The following is an 18294-nucleotide window of genomic DNA, read 5'->3' as shown; positions in this document are numbered from 1 at the left end:
CATTCTTTCCCTACTTATAGGGAATTTGAGACACATATCAAAATCAATTTTCCTGATGTCACGTCCTCTGATGATGTTTGGGCAAAACATGACAAAAGTTTTCCGAAATGGTTCCAAAATCAAGTAAGTGATGATACATTTTCTTTGAAATTAAACTACAAATTTAGATTTCTTATTAAATATTGAAAAAAAGATAACAACTTAATTAACATTTTTTTTATTCTAGGTTCATAGATTGAAGGATCATCTAATAATAGCTTTAGCATTAGGTCCTAGTAACATGGTGAAGTCTTGGAGACGGTATTCCATCAATGGCTATAAATTTCGAGCTTTTAAGGAGGGTGTTCATGTTTCGAAATCTACGTTAAGCAATGGGTTTCTGTGAATTCAACTGAAGGGTTGGACTACTATGGAACCCTAAATGAAGTAATTGAGCCTTCTTATTATGCCGAGCAAAGGGTTTATAGGGTTATATTTTTTAAATGTGATTGGTTTGATAATTTCCCACAAGGACTTAGTATCCATAAGGTTTATGGACTTGTAGATGTAAACGAGAAAAAGAAACTTCGTAGACATAACCCATTTTTGGCAGCTTTTCAAGTCGATCAAGTTTTTTATGCTCCTTATCCAACAATTAAGAAAGGTAATCAAGGTATTCAGTGGTCTGCGATTTTAAAACCAAGGCAAGATCACAAGTTGATGCTCCTATTGAATAAAGTGTCTTTTAAGAAGACGTGGTTCTGAATGATCAGTCAATTTAACCAATTTTGTTGGAAGATATAGAGGATGAAGATGTATACAAAGTGGCAGTGGAAAGAGGTCAAAGGGAATATGACAGAGACGTCGGAGAAGAAGGGGATGAAGATGAAGTTGAAGAACTTATTAGATACGAAAATGAGGAATCAGAGGAAGAAGTAGGAGTGCTTTTTTCAGATGATGAACCTCTTTTGATTTGTAGTGACCGTGATAGTGAGGAGGACTAGTTGTAACTGTTCAATTATTAATACATTTGTAAAAAAGTTTAAATTTTAAACATTCAATAAAATTTGCATTGTTTAAAATTATACTCCCTCCGTTTTTTATTACTTGTCGTTCTAGCCTATTTGGTTTTTTGTTTTATACATGTCGTTTTAGCTTAACATCAATAGTGTGTTTCGATTTCCAAGGTTTGGTTATAAGAAACTCTCAATTCAGCCAATAAAATGCATTAAAGAAGAGGCAAGTGGTAATTAGTTCACAGTTTTCCATAGGACACATGAACACCAAATAAAACAATAATGATAAAAAGTAGTACAGTTGCAAATCTTAATTTGTGTGAATCAAGTTAAAACGACATATACCCTGTTTTCCATAGTTAGTGTTTGTTTCCATTGTTTATATATACCCTGCAGAAATGGTTGATTTGAACTAACGATTTTTTCTTTGAACTAACAATTTGAATTGTTTTCAAGCAGTGATTATGCCGAATATTTTTCGCCGTGTTTTTGGGAGCAATTGCATCTCAACATGATCGGGGTACAAGGAGGTTGAGGATGAGGATGATCCTGATCCTCCAACACGAAGACAAGAGGACATGCAGGTGACTCTCTCAACAGCCTGTGCTCGGCCAGATCATTTTTGGTAAGTTTATGTTAATTTTTTTATTTTTAAAACTTATATATATATATATATATATATATATATATATATATATATATATATATATATATATATATATAACATTTACAGCTTTAATTTTAAATATTTATGTTCCTTGGTCGTTCACCCGTAACCTAGGAGATGAGTAGTTCACTAGGTTGGGTGAAGCGAGTCACACACAGCGTTAGAAGATGTGGAATTACTTTGCGGTAATTATGTATTTCAATAATAATTTTCTTAAGTTTATAATAATTTTCTTAAGTTTTATATAACTAATTTCACACTTGTTTTTGAAACAGACTCATGTAAGATCCATCGATCGTGGCTATGATCCTACGTCTGAGTGGCAGTCGAGGGTAACGAGGGGGATTACCACTCTTATTAATGGAGTAAAATATAATAAGAAAAAGCCAAAGTGGGTGCCTGATACTTGGTGGGAGAACCTTAAGACTAGGCCACAAGATCCTACTTTTGCCAAACATTCGAAAATCAACACGGCAAATAGGAAGTCGGGTGGTAAAGATGGGAAAGCATTGGACACCCACACTCTTGATCGGAAGAGTTGCTCCGATGCTTTTAAGGAATTGGTAAGTATTGTTTATATTGCTTTTAAAAAGTGGTTAATATATATGATTGACAAATATATACTTGATTTTACTTGTTTCCATACTAATTTCAGGGTCAAGAGGCCAATCCCTACAAGTTGTTTACGAAGACGAAGAAAAATAAGAAGGGCGAGTGGGTTAATCCTCGAGCTGCTGAGATTGACGTCAGTTTTTGTATTCAATTTAATATTTATTTTTATTACCAAGATGATGTGAACATTATATGTGCACGTTTAGTCCCCTAATTGAGCCTATTTTGCATACTATTATAACATTCCATAGCCATTTTACCCGTCAAATCCTTCATATTTGCTTTTCTAGTGCATTCCATATGTTTTGTGGGAAAGAAGATAATTAGGCAGAATTTCCCGTCTTTCGTGCATATTTGGAAGCTTATTGATGATATTTGATGGACTAGTATGAAGTGGAGGCGAGAACTAAAGACTAATCCTACAAGAATAAGAAGAAAGTGAAGAGAAGGATTCTGAAGCAGAATCCGAGCGGCCAAAGAGACAAGACGCCCGTCCAAGAAGCATAATCCGAGCGTCCAAGCCTCGAAGACGCTTGGATTCCTCTGCTACAATCCGAGCGGATTTGCCTAAAGACGCTCGTCCACCCCTGCAAGAATCCGAGCGGATTCCCCTCCTGGACGAACGGACCGTGGCGTCTTCAGCTGAGATGCTCATCTCTCCGAAAAGACTAGCAATTCTCTGCTTAGAACCCAAAAATGTAATTACTAATTTAGCCTTAGTTAACCTAATGAAGCTCTACTATATATACCCCACTTGTAGATATCAAAGCATCAAGTTTTTTTTAGAGTAGAGAGCCTCCACATTAGAAATCCTTCCTTAGATTAGATTAGGAGTATATTAGAATAGATTACTCTTTAATCTTTCCACTAATCTCACATTAATCTCTCCTTAATTATTGTTCAAGTTTATTATTCAAGTTTATTGTTGGGTAATTGAAGATTATTGGGTTTATTGGGAGATTGACAACCTTCCATCAATCATCAAGTTCTTCTATTATTCTTTGCTTTATTATTTGGATCATCTTAAGTTGGTATAATTCCTTAACTTTTTACTCTTTATTGTTCATTTCTTCATTCCATTATCATGTTTATACTTGTTGTGATGATTGACACCATTAATGACATGTTTCCCATGATAATGAGTGAGTAGTTCTTTAACTAGGATTAATGGGTAATTAGGGGAGATAAACATGGGAAATAATCATGCTTAATCCAATATGTTTTCATAATTAAATTGCTTGCTTGTTGTGAAGTCAACCTATGCACATGTTATGTTTGATGAAATGCTAAGCCTATGAATCCTTGCATTTATACCCATCACTTACCCATTCAACATGACTTGTAAGATATAAATCAACTCGAGTCTTGTTAGACCATGCATAGAAGTTGAATAGGAGGAAATTAAGTCGACTTATAGGTGTTGTACGATCTAATCGATTCGGCTCCAGAACCCAACTCTTCTTATGAACCGTAAGACATAAACCAACTAGGTTCCTTTACAACATTAATTGCTTGTAACATTGTGAACATGTTTGTATGATCAACACCATGAATCCCCTATGACCCCATGACATCCTAGCACTTTTAATCATTTGTTTACATCCTTCCTTTTATTGCTTATTTTACTTTATTAATTTTATTAGTCTAGAACACAACTACAAACCCAAATCAATTGTGACACTAGCATAAATTGAGATAGATAGACTTAGAACCCAAAGCACACCGTCTCATGGATCGACCTCGACTTACCACTAACTACTTGTTTGTTGAGTATTATAAATGTGTTTGATTGAGAGACCCTACGACATCTAACCCACATCAAAATGGCGTCGTTGCCGGGGATGGTGCTATGTGATTAAGTTCTTACTTGTTTGTCTATTTTGATTTTGTTTTAACCTTGAGGAACTTGTTCCTCAAGGATCGTTATTACCGTTTTTGTGTAGTTTCCATGCTTGTAGTTGTTTCCTTGTCTTAGTTATGATGGCTCAAGACTTGACATATGGTGTATGTGGTGGATCTTTTGAGCATGACTATGGGTATGGGGAGTTTGAGGAGCAAGTCAACATAAACCTATCTTACTATTTGTACAATGAAAATCCTAACCACTACCCCAATTTTTCCCACCAAAATCACCACATCCAATATCCACAACAACCACCCACTCAATACCCACTCATAATGAATTTCAATCGCCACAATACAACCACTTTCCCACTTACCCACAACAAGAAAATGAACCCATTCAAAATATGATTCTCCAAATGATGGGAGATCAACAAAACTTCTTCAAACAAATGAAGCCAAAAGAGGGACAATGTTCTTCAAAGCATTGTTACCCATGGTAAGGAGTTGGCAATTCGGATTGCCCAAATGAAAGCAACCCAAACAAACACTCTCCACCAATCCTTGAGCATTGAACATGAATGTGAATTTGAGGCAATAATCTTTGATGAAGAAGATGTGAAGTGGGAAGAGCCAATATCTTTGAGCTCTTGTGAGTATGAAAGTGTGGTATTTGATGAAGAAGATATGAGGTTGAGTAAGCAAAGTACTCTTAGCCTTTGTGAGTATGAGGGTGTGTCATTTGATGTGAACATTGAGGTATTGGAGAAAGAATTATTGAAGAAGAATGAAGCCCCCATTCATGATTCATATGAAGGTAGCAACGATGATGATGAGCCTAAGGGATGGACTTGTAATATCACTTTGCTCGAGGAGCCTATCCTTGAGACATTTGAGATATCCTATCATGAAGATGAATGTCCTTTCCCTATCTCCCATGAAGACTACTTGACACCTACCATAGAGCCAATGATTGTTGGAGAGGATATGGTGGACCTTCTCCAAAAGGTCAAGGTATCATACAAAAGCTACTTGGTGGAAAAGCTCAAGGAGAAACTTGCTCGTGAAGCTACTTGTGGAAATTTGGCACACACAATAACAACTTCTAAGGAACTCGATCATCAAAGCCATGACAATTCTCCTTCCGCCTTGTAAGGATTGAATAATCAAAGTGCTATCATCATCACCAAAATCGAAGAAGAAGTTGGTGAGTGGAAGTCTACGGATGAAAATGAACCATACTTTGTACCTAGTATTGACAAGAATCATGGGCTTATTGGTTTGAAGCATTGGGAAAGCTCTAGTGCCGAGGACAAGGCGAAAGAAAGAACATATGACAAGCTTCCTTGGCCAAATTTCATGTTCAAATGGAGCAACCCATACTTGTGCTTATTTGGAGCTTGTTCACAAGCTTTTGATCTTCTATTAAGAGCCTTGAGCTCTATGGACAAGAATTTCTACAAATTAAACTAGTTTGGTGGAGTTCTATCTCAAACCACCATTTGTAAGATATTTCTTGAAATCTCACTTTGTATAATATTGTACATTTTTGCATTTTTATTTAATTTCTTGCATGAGAGTAGTGAGACAGAGAGTTTTCTTACATTTCTTTTGAGCAAAATTTCAGAAAAAGATAAGGAGGAACAACAAATTGGTGAAAGGGTATGATTGTGCAAAGAAAAGAAAGAAAAGGATGAAAAGCAACGAAAGACGCTCGTCCCGAGGGCCGGATGCTCGTCCAAGGCCCTCATCAGATTACTGTTCAGCGCTGTCACGGAGTCCGAGCGGATTTGGCAAAAGACGCTCGTCCTAAAAGAAGACGCTTGGATCGCATCTTGGACGCTCGTCCTGAAAGACACCCGAAGCAAAGTTTTGGAGCTGTACCAAAATCCGAGCGGATTTTTGAGAAACCGCTCGTCCAAAGTAAGACGCTCGTCCAAAACAGAAGACGCTCGTCTTCAGCCTACTTCAGAAAATGCAAAGTTCCTGTCACGAAATCCGAGCGGATTTTCCGTAAGACGCTCGGATTCTGCTGAAGCAAGACGCTCGTCCCGTAGAGAAGACGCTCGGATTCTGGTGTTTTTCTCGAACTATCCACCCAGGCCCCACCCGTGTCCGCTCGTCTTCCCACTTTTCTATAAAAACACCCCCTTTCTCCCTCATTTCCTCACCTTATCTAACCCTAAATCACTCATCTTCATCCCAAAAAACACTCCCCTCACATCAAAAGCCAACAAAAACCCCATTTCTCCAAGTTCAAGATGATGAATCTCAAGGGCAAGGCTAAGAAATTTGTTGAATCCGCCGGTAGGAAATGCAAGGGTTCATCCTCTTCATCCCCACAGGAGATAATGCCGCCAAGGAACTTCCGCCCCATCATGAGAGGAGGAATAGAACAACTTGAGTACTTCCCGGAGGTACTCTTCACCTCCGATGCCCACCGCAAGAAGTTTGTCGAATTGCTAGGTAAGAACTATGAACCCACTCAGTTTATAGATACTAAGGTGTTAGAAACCCTTGGGATAAGGTACCACACTGAGACGTTCTTTGATGGCTTAGGGATTGGAAAACTTTTCCATGCCCATGAGGAGACGTACCTTAGTCTCACCCTGAAATTTTTGAGTAGCCTTCGTATTGTCACGAACACTCCAACCAATGTGAGCATGGAGTTTAGGTTGTGCAACCTAGACCATAGCCTTACACTTGATCAATTTGCTCACATTTTCGGTCTTGTTGTGCCGACCGACTATACCGATAAACCCGCCGATTTCGATGTGGACCTACTTTGGAAGGCCATTTTCGGGAGGGAATTTTTCCACCAAAAGCAATGCTATACCTTTGCCATCCAACATCCGGTGATTCGGATCACCGAACGCTTTGTGGCCGGTACCATCAATGGGAGGTATGAACAAGATAGATGCACTCTCATTGATTTAACATTTCTTGAGTCCTATCTCAATGTTCGGGGGACAAGGCGATACAACTGCAACACCCCCCTTGAGATGCTTACAAGGTTTCATGACTTTGCTCAAGGGAGCACCCAACTCAAGACCTTCGTGATGGGAGGTCTAGTTACTATTTTGGCTAACTTCCTTTGCCCCGGGTTCAACTCCCGTGGGAATTATGCTCCTCTTGAGGGAAGTACTCTGATTGATGAGGACTCCGTCTTCATCCACCACCGGTGGTGTGCCTACACTTAAGAAGGGAGTGTACAATGGTTCAAAAAAGGGTGCACCTCCATCATTCTTTCGAGGTGGAATATACCGGGCACCGACCCAAGATTGAGCCCGTATTCGCCTAGGCCAAGCTACCTCCTTGATATCCAAATCATCGGCAATCCCCCTCAAAGGGAAGAGGCAACCCGCCAACAACAAATACCTCGTGGGATACCGGCAAGGCCTATTCCCCCACCTTCCTACGTGCCTATCCCACCATACCCTACTCCTTATACCCAATTCCGACCGGAAATCCCCAATACCCCGGGTATTAATGACTTGATGAACCTCATGAATAGAGTTGACCTCGGGGTACATGAAGGGAGGGTTAACAACTACTTGGCCCTTTATCCCCAGTACTATCAAATGGCTCAACAAGGGTATATTGACCCTAATGGCCCTAAGCCCTCTTGGGCCCAACCACAACATTTGTTCCCTAATCAAGGGGACCAAGCTTGGAATCTTGGTGGTGGAGGGCATTCTAGCCAAGGAGGAGGGTATGACCAAGGAGGAAGTTCTCACCGGTATGGCTACCCCCAAAATGAGGATGATGACGAGTGAAAGAGGCCTACCTCATCACCTCCATTTGTATGATACTTTTCTCTTCCTCTCTCTTTTGTATATACATTGCATTTAGTTTAGCTCTCGCTTACATTTGTATTATATCTCATATCGCATTTGCATTAGTTAGTTCATTTAGTATAGCTTGCATTGTAATATATCTCACATTATTAGATTAGTTTGCATTGTATTTAGCTCACATGATTCATGTACATAGTTGCATATAGACTAGAATTTATGCATAGCCACTAATGACCAATCCTATTCTTTTCTACACTAGAAATTGTGTTTAAATCGGTTTGGGGAGGTTTGACCATAGGTGACTTAAGCATTAATCATGCATCATATACTATAGTTTAGATTACATTCATTTGTTATATATGTCATATAGAATTGCATTTAGTTAGAGCATGCATTCATTCATATCATATCATTGCATTTGTACTTTATTTCAAAAAAAATCAAAAATCTAAAAACATGCTTCTCTGTTTCATTCCTACTCCTACATGTACATTGAGAACAATGTCCAAAATAAAGTGGGGGATAGGAATTTATATTCCAAAAATGCATAAAAAATGAAAATTTTAAAAAAATCACAAAAATATGTCTTTTAATTTCATAAAACAAAAATTCATAAAAATTTGAAAATTTGAAAAACCAAAAACATGTTCCTTAATTTAGTAGAGTAGAATTGTATATACTTGTGCTTTTGTTCTGTTCTCACATAGATACAACACTACATTTGAGGCATTAGCAAGGGAAAATGAAGACCGCTTGGTATGATCGCTCTAATCTCTATTTCCCTTCCATTTCTTTTTCATTATTCATATGAGGAGGATGTGGTGTATTTTGTTGTTGCGGGTTGTGTATCTATGTGTTGTTAGGATTTGCATTTAGTTTATATGACATACAAGTTGGTAGAATCATATGCATTAGGATGTATATATGTTAGTTGCACCATGGCATGTAGTTTGCATGGTTAGAAAATTTTTGCGAAACCATCTACTTGGGAAGCTTGACAAGTGTATATAGGCCCTAGTAGATGCTTTTTATTCTTAAGACTTTGTTTGTTAGAATACTTGTAAAACACCCTAGGATGTGTCATGCTAGTATCCTTTGATCCATGGATTAAAGCCTAGTCAAGAGTACATTGTGGTGTGATAACTCCTTGGCTACCGTTTATTCCAAGGTGACCCTTGAAACCATGCATCCATCATCTATGTTCTACCACATTTTGTCATCAAAAAGGGAATGGGCACAAAAAGAAATTAATTTGAGTTCAATGAAATGAAAAGTGAAAGAAAGTTTGCAAAATGCATCAAATGAAAAGAGCAAAAATAAACTCCCATGCTTCAAATATAAGGCACCCTCACTACATTTGGGGTCACTTTGAAAATGTTCAAAAATAAAATGCAAAAAGTTGAAAGTTGTCAAGTATTGAAATGCCAAACATCAAAGAAATGACAAAAAGAAAGTGTTCTCAAATGTTATGCCACAAGAAATTGGGGGGAAAAACAAACAACAAAAGCAAACTCCCAAATAAAACTCAAATTCTATCGATCCCTTTATCCATCGTATCCATTTTTGTGCATGGTAGAGAGGGGACGACCCTTCTTCTTGTCTAGGCAAGAGGGGGAATTCCGCGATCCTCCAGTGTTTCTAACACCATAGGGAGTCTATTCTTGACAAAAGCATTTAACGATTGAGGACAAAGATACCCTAGCTTGACACGATTTGGAGGTGATTTATTGGTATCTTTCTAGGGTTAGTAGTTTGAAGAAATTGCATCTATGAAGGAATGTGTACCCTTGAATTGCTCCCCTTATAGATAATTTCCGCCACTTAGATGAGGAAAGTGGCTATTCTTTTGTAGATGCATCCATTACTTGATTTTGTGTGCTTTAATGCTTGGATGTGTCGCCATTTTGGCAAGACCCACCTTGCCTTACAAGAAGGCATCCTACCTCATGGTTGTCTTGTTGTGAGTTGAAGGGGCGGAGTGAGACCCGCTAATTGTCTCACATCAGCTATGTTATTAGGATAGTTTAAATAAAGGTCTAGTTTTTGTCACCTCTTTACTCGGGACGAGTAAAGGTTCGGTTTAGGGATATTTGATGTGAACATCATATGCGCACGTTTAGTCCCCTAATTGAGCCTATTTTGCATACTATTATAACATTCCATAGCCATTTTACCCGTCAAATCCTTCCTATTTGCTTTCCTAGTGCATTCCATATGTTTTGTAGAAAAGAAGATAATTAGGTGGAATTTACCGTCTTTCGTGCATATTTGGAAGCTTATTGATGATATTTGATGGACTAGTATGAAGAAGAGGCGAGAACTAAAGACTAATCCTACAAGAATAAGAAGAAAGTGAAGAGAAGGATTCTGAAGCAGAATCCGAGCAGCCAAAGAGACATGACGCTCGTCAAAGAAGCTTAATCCGAGCGCCCAAGCCTCGAAGACGCTCGGATTCCTCTGCTACAATCCGAGCGGATTTGCCTAAAGACGCTCGTCCACCCCTGCAAGAATCCGAGTGGATTCCCCTCCTGGACGAACAGACCGTGGCGTCTTCAGCTGAGATGCTCATCTCTCCGAAAAGACTAGCAATTCCCTGCTTAGAACCCAAAAATGTAATTACTAATTTAGCCTTAGTTAACCTAATGAAGCTCTACTATATATACCCCACTTGTAGATAATCAAAGCATCATGTTTTTTTAGAGTAGAGAGCCTCCACATTAGAAATCCTTCCTTAGATTAGATTAGGAGTAGATTATAATAGATTACTCTTTAATCTTTCCATAAATCTCACATTAATCTCTCCTTAATAATTGTTCAAGTTTATTATTCAAGTTTATTGTTGGGTAATTGAATATTATTGGGTTTATTGCGAGATTGACAACCTTCCATCAATCGACAAGTTCTTCTATTATTCTTTGCTTTATTATTTGGATCATCTTAAGTTTGTATAATTTCTTTACTTTTTACTCTTTATTGTTCATTTCTTTATTCCATTATCATGTTTATACTTGTTGTGATGATTGACACCATTAATAACATGTTTCCCATGATAATGAGTGAGTAGTTCTTTAACTAGGATTAATGGGTAATTAGGGGAGATAAACATGGGAAATAATCATGCTTAATCCAATATGTTTTTATAATTAAATTGCTTGCTTGTTATGATGTCAACCTATGCACATGTTATGTTTGATGAAATGCTAAGCCTATGAATCCTTGCATTTATACCCATCACTTACCCATTCAACATGTCTTGTAAGATATAAACCAACTCGAGTCTTGTTAGACCATGCATAGAAGTTGAATAGGAGGAAATTAAGTCGACTTTTAGGTGGTGTACAATCTAATCGATTCGGCTCCGGGACCCAACTCTTCCATGAGGAGATGAGTCAACCATTGCCACCTGGACAGTCTCCCGACGAGATCCGGGCGTACTACAAGGCTGTCAATGGCTTTGACGAGAAAAACCGGATATTTGGGATCAGAGATAAAGGGGCTGAAATATGGTATAATCCTCCTATTAACAAAGCTAGTCGACGGTCTTTCTCTTATGCTCCTAGCATGATTTTACAGCTTTCCACCCAAATGAATGATGAGCGAGCCACTCGAAATGCTCTTGAAAAAACCGTTCTTGAACAAGCCGAACAAATGGCGGCAATGCAAAAGGCTTGGGCTGATATGCAAGCATCTCAACCCCCAAACACGTGTTCACAATTTATTCCATATAGGCGGGATGACTTTGCGGATGATGTACACGGGTTTGGAGGTAGTGGTAGTTTTATTGAGCCTATAGGTTAGAGCCTTTAGGTTGGTTAGTATTGTCGTCTAGTAGGGAGTATGAAAAACATGGTGATTCGTGTTTAATTAGTAAGACAATGTACGAATTTGACTATATTTTTATGTAAAACATTTGCGTTCAATTCTCTTTTGTTGGCCCTCTTAATTCCCGCAATAGCGGTTAACGTGAAAATGAATTCCCGCTTGGCGGTCGACGATTCTATGTGTTTTGCAGGTTTTGGTTATATTTGAAACGATGCAAATAGGCATCGTGGCTGTATTTGAAACGATGCAAAAACGCATCATGGCTGGCAGTAGGCTGTTGTTTCTAGGCCCGATTTTCAATAATACTAACGGAAATTCCGTTTGTATTGGCAAAAATACCGACGGAATTTCCGTCACTGCCTTTTTTCCCAATTTTCCAGAATTTGCATGAACCTGCCATGTGTCCCCTTATACCGACGGCATTTCCGTCAGTAATGTGAAAAAACTAACGGAATTTCCGTCAGACCACTCTTTTTATGTTTTCCAGATTGGCGCCAAAAAAAATGCCACGTGTCATTCTATGACGGAATTTCCGTCAGTAAAGTCATATACTGACGGAAATTCCGTCAGTTTCAAGCCAGTTTCAAACGACGGTTTTCCCGTCAATTATCTGAAATTATTGACAGAAATTCCGTCAGGATAGGTATTTTAGTGACGTAATACGCTGACCCTGGTTCCTGACGGAATTTCCGTCAGGAAATGGAAATACTGACGGAAAAGCCGTCAGTACGGCTTGATTTTTTCCGTCGGTATCCCGCGTTTTCGTAGTAGTGTTACAATTTAACCAATACTAAATAACTCAATATAAAATTAATTACAACTCGCAGCGGAATTAAATAAAGTGAATAATAAAACTATATGGCCTAGACTTCTAGGTAGACTGACGAAGTCCTCACGCATCCCCATATGCTCTTAAGTCAACTAACTCAAGTACCTGTCAAGTCTGCTCCCCTGTTACGGTTCATCACATGTGTTCACGAATACACTGTCAACCACGAGTTTGAGTAGGGATAGAAAGATCAGTAAGAAAACGCAATCAATAAACTTAAACCGTCTAGAAGCGTTAGAATCACAGACCGTTAATTAACGGCGTTACCTCACGGAACGATTAACGGCAATCACGGACCAACTTAATGGCAATCACAGACCAACTTAATGGCACACGGACTGATTAACGGCAATCACGGACCAACTTAATGGGAATCACGGACCAATTTAATGGCAGACACAGACCAACTTAATGGCATACTCGGACCAACTTAATGGCATACTCGGACCAACTTAATGGCAGTTATTCTTATTTTATTCACGGAGCTCAAAGGCCAATATTGCTTATCTCTTTCCCACGTCAATAACAATTGCAATACTAATCACAATAGCATAAAATAATAACACCATGTGAATTCCCAACTTCCAATAACACAATTATCAATTAAACACAAGATTGAGTAGGGGATCCGTACCTGAGACGAACGCAAATCCAATTAGCAAGGCACAACCAAAGACGGTCCTCCACAAAACCCGAATATACATTATAATGTATATTAATTATTAACTATATTGACGGATTCATTACTTAATCAAATTAGCTTAGTCAAATTACTCACTTAATGATTCCATTAGCTATATAATTAATCACTACTTGTGTCGTTTGATTAATTACCCAATTAATTTAATTCCTAAGAGAAATACAAAACCCACCACCATCACATGTCATCATCACCATACGATGACCATCAATTTCTTATTATCAAACACTAGCCCTATCATGTTCTATACACTAGCACCGGACATCGCACATCACGAACACTACCACTTACAAAGCTAATGAGACGAAACTCCACGTTGCTACCATCCGCCTGACAATTCAAGCACCTCGAAAAATCTCAACTCGACACAAAACACGATCAGCCATATGGTTTCAAAACAGGGAACATATGGCGCGCCGTGACGGCGACAAATTGGCCCAAAACACCACAATTAACAGACCTGTCAACTAACCAACTCTTTGCATCAATTTCGTACAGTAATTCAACTCATACATGACACACGGTCTCGATAAAGCTTCGCCGAAACCGTACTAAAGCAGGGATGTGATACTCCCCCTATACAACGTGACCATCACAACAAAGACCCAACGTCAAACCCACTCATGAACTCCACTCTAAACGAGTTAATTACATTCTAGTCATATTCAAAACAAAACATATTCGTACCTTAACTAATTAGGAACGATGGCGGAGGGAAGTTGGTGAAAGAAGTTACGTCGATGGCGGTGTGTATGTCTATGTTTCCTCGCCGTCCCTTAACTTTTTTTTTAAACCCCCCCCCCCCCCCCTCCACCCCCCAAATTCTTATACCATATACCCAGGTGTATGGTACTTCCTACTCTCACTATTAAAAATAAAATAAATAAAATTAAAAGATAAAAAATTGACTCACATTATTAAGCAGTTAACAACGTTTACCATAAATCCGTTTTCCTCCCCTTTCATACCCAGATCTTTCATACTTACAAAAAAAAATTATGCATAAAGTTTATTTTTTCTTCCAAACCTATTAGTTTTGTAATATTATATTTGTATTTTGATTGATTATCTTCTAACTTATCAGGTAAGTGTATTAATTGAATTGAATTTTTATATTTTGTCTCTCATTATTCATGGTTAGTTGTCATTTTGGGGGTGTGATTCATCATATGGCAGTATCATATTCATTTTTAATTCTTATCATTGTGTTATATTCAATTTGAGTTTAGTGAATATAATAGTATAATTTGATGAATATATGTATTATGGAATGTCATATTTACAATATGATACTATTATATTCACTTTGAATTAAGTGAATATGATAGTGTAATTTGATAAATATGTATTATATAATGTCATATTCACAATATGACACTATCATATTCATTTTGAGCTCAGTGAATATGATAGTATAAGCCGATGAATATGAGAGTTTAATGTCATATTCACTAAATGACCCTATTATATTCATTTTTATTTCAGTGAATATGGTGGTTTAATATAATGACTATGAACTATTAACTTCGTAAATTTGAGTACAACTAAATGAAACTATATATTTGATGAATTTTATATGATTTTAAAATTGATAAGTTGAGTAATTTAGAAAAGAAAAAGAAACGTCCAATGAACAAGTAGTGGGTCATGTACTAGGTAGTTAACTATTTTTTTTTTTTTTTTTTTTTTTTTTTAAACTTCTATAGGAGTATTCTACTCCCTACTCCTGGGAGTTGGATATAATTTGCAACCCTTTTTTTTTTTTTTTTTTTTTTTTTTTCTGTTTTTCCTTTTTGGTGTTTTGGTGATAATCGAAGTGTAGGTTATGCAGATTTAGGTTAATAAGTATAAGTAGTAGCTAATGCCCTCCTATTATAATAATATAAAATATAACACAATCATCATATATATATAAAAAAGAATCTTGTAAAATCGCTGACGTGGCACAATCTCCTTTGAGAATTAAGGTATTGCAGCCGTCACATTCAACCTCACAAAATCAGTTTTGTTTGAACCAATCATGGTTTTGCAATATGGCCACATCAGCAAAAAAAAAAAAAAAAAAAAAACAAAGTCCAATTAAATCTGACGTACCTTTAACCTAACCCTTTGTCATTCTCTATGCTACTTGAGAATGACAATGAACAATTATCTATTACTTTGCCACTATTCCTAGACATGCGTTACGACTCACAAGAAATATTTTATTTTCCCAAAAAAGCCTGGCAAAGTCTGTTACAGTTCTCACCCTCTCACCATTATTATTATCTGTAACAAATCAATTCATCATCACTCTAAAACATTCATTGCTACTCTCAGAAAATTCTATCTCCATCAGATCTCTTAAAATAATCCCACACTAACCTCTGCAACAACGGAACCCGCAATCCCACCTCAACAGTCGACACTCACAATACTAGAGGTCGACTTGAACGCGGGATGACAGTGGCCGACCTGATCGGTGGAGGAGACATAGATAGTGGCGTAATCAATTTATTTTGCAATTTATAATCGCTATCTATTTTCTGATTCGTTTCCTCTTGAATACGATTTTTTTTCCAGATATTTTAATACATGTTCTTTCCTCTTGAATAAATGATTCGAACAGGTACTCTATCAAAAGTTGAACGGTGCACCGTAGTGGTCGACCTGAAAAAGATAGTTTAGTTCAAACTCTGCCGATAGCACTTGAAAATCAAGAAGAAGGTTGTTTCTTTTCTGTAATACCCAAATTTTACACTGTGATTATGATGTTTAAGCAATTATTAGTTGAGGATTGGGAATATTGTTGTTTGGTTTTTGTGATTTCTGAAGTTTAATTACTTGTTAAAGAATTGAATTTTTGCTCATTGTTTTCTGGGTTTATTGGTTGCTTTGGCAATTTTGTCATCGTTGGCGAGTTTGAGGCCTTTGAATGAACAATCAAGTTCCTGGGGATGATGAGGTTAGTCCCTGATGTTTTTCATTTACATAAATAATTTATTTTAAATATTATCTTTGTGAAATTTAATGAAGTTTGTGGGTTTGTTTAAGGAGGAGGATGGAACATGAGACCATTTTTGTGAAATAAAAACTTGCTTTAAGTGGCAGATACATAGAGGGGATTGTCGGATTGATCATGGTTAATTCCTATTGAATTTCATTTTCTATGACATTTCTATCTTATTGATAGCAACTTTGTCATGGTTACTATCACTCCTGAGTAAAAGTATGACATTTTGTTTTCAAATTTTTCATGTGGGAATGATTAATTAAAAAGCTAGGTAGGGTGAGTAGTTAAAACAATAACGCTACAGACGTGCCAAAATGTCTTATGGCACCTTAGCTGCATCTTATGCATAAAGTGACTATTGAGGCATATTGCAATGCAAATAGCTCAATCGATGTTACTACTTCTCAAGAATAAAACTAACACGTGTTACCTGAGAGTTCGGCGCTTTTGTCTCCATGTCGTCTCCTCTAATGTTTTATCTAAATTTTGATAATTACAGGCCGCAATGTTGCAATTTTATCCAAAGCTAATACGTATACTGATGACGGGAGACATTGTTAAATTATCCATTTAGCAATGTCATATACTTGAGTTTTCATTTTTCATCACTCGAACATTCATTCTAATAATATTATTCTAAATGTTAATTTTTTGCAGGATATTCACATATTACTCGAAAAGTAGAGTGATAATAGTATAAGATTTCCTTCTTAGGTATAATGTTTTGAGACTCTTAATTTCTGAGCACTCCACATTTTAGATTAATTGATTTATTGATATATTTGGACTCTCATTTGTATATTTTGTCGAACATTTTCAGTTTTTTGGGGAAAGATTAAGCACACATCCAAGAACAAACAAAAGACGAGCTTTTCTCACTATAATTCTTTCTAGTACGTTACCTATTTCTCACTTCGCTTAAAGAAACGGAACCTCGATCAATTCTCTATATTACCAATGCAATTTTTGATGTTTTTTATTTATTAATTCAGAATGTTGGCTCACATTTTGAGATGTCGAATGTCGGTGTTCTTGGTCCCGTCTTGCTTAGTTGTCTGAATGAAGGAAAGAGACTTGACGTGGCATAAATGGTCTTATAAGGTTATTTTCCTTGCAATTTCCTTATACACTAGCCTTTCATATTCTGAATGCATTTGTTCCATTTACGCTGGTGAAGATAGAAAATATACTCCCTCTGTCTCAATAACTGGTTTACCTTTGATTGATATATCTCTGACAAAAAAATATAAAAAGGTAACAACTGATTTGTACGGAGTGAGTAAAATTTATCACATTTAATTTGAGGCCGCATTTTTTATATCATCATTTCTGACTTCGTGCGACAAGTAAATAGGATGAGATGGAGGGAGTTTTGAAATTTCTTGATTTTGTACAGATTAGTATTAGAGGTGAGTTCCTGGGTCTGGAATTCTTGATTCACTTACTTGATTCTCCAATGTCGAGTCGGTTCAGGGAGACTCAAAAACAACCCGTGACTTGGGACAAAGTAAGTATCTATAGCTCCGACCTGCTCTTTTATTTTCTTCTTCAGAAATATAATTTGGCAAAAAGAAGCTAAGGCTGATAAGTTACTTTATGTGTACAAACTATGTTTTATCCACCAGGAAACGAACAACTTGCTTTTATGTGTCCAAATTGCAAGTCTGCTATTATGCTATTGTTCTGAGAAGAAATGCTTAAAGTATTTGGGAGATCCTTCTTAAAGATGGTGGTTCAAGGCAGAGACCCGGGGCCATGGTGGTTGATGGGAACATGATGAGTATCAATATTGGATCTGATATCTGAAAAATTCGAATGTGTATATATCCAATCCAACTTATTTTTCGAAACGGATTTGAATTAGTTCAGATGATTAGATATACGATTTGGTTTGGAGTTCTTATCTGGTAATGAAATCTGTCAAAAGCAATAACATATGATGTTCGGTATTATTTAAGTCAACAAAAAATACGATTATTATCTTAATGCAATTTAACCTTGGTGGATTAGGACAAACAAGAGTAACACAAAGTTAATT

General features: G+C 37.1%; 1 long non-coding RNA gene across 1 annotated transcript; it reads left to right on the top strand.

Annotated features, from left to right (window-relative positions):
* The first annotated feature begins 17242 nt into the window (after positions 1-17242).
* Positions 17243-18050, top strand: LOC141633381 (uncharacterized). The gene is made up of 3 exons (XR_012538154.1): positions 17243-17357; positions 17653-17763; positions 17882-18050. It is a non-coding gene; the product is annotated as an uncharacterized LOC141633381 (long non-coding RNA).
* Positions 18051-18294: the final 244 nt, after the last annotated feature.

Source organism: Silene latifolia, chromosome Y, assembly GCF_048544455.1.
Source record: "Silene latifolia isolate original U9 population chromosome Y, ASM4854445v1, whole genome shotgun sequence".
Taxonomy (NCBI): domain Eukaryota; kingdom Viridiplantae; phylum Streptophyta; class Magnoliopsida; order Caryophyllales; family Caryophyllaceae; genus Silene; species Silene latifolia.
Note: the sequence above shows the minus strand (reverse complement) of the source record. Positions and strands in the feature narration are given on the sequence as shown.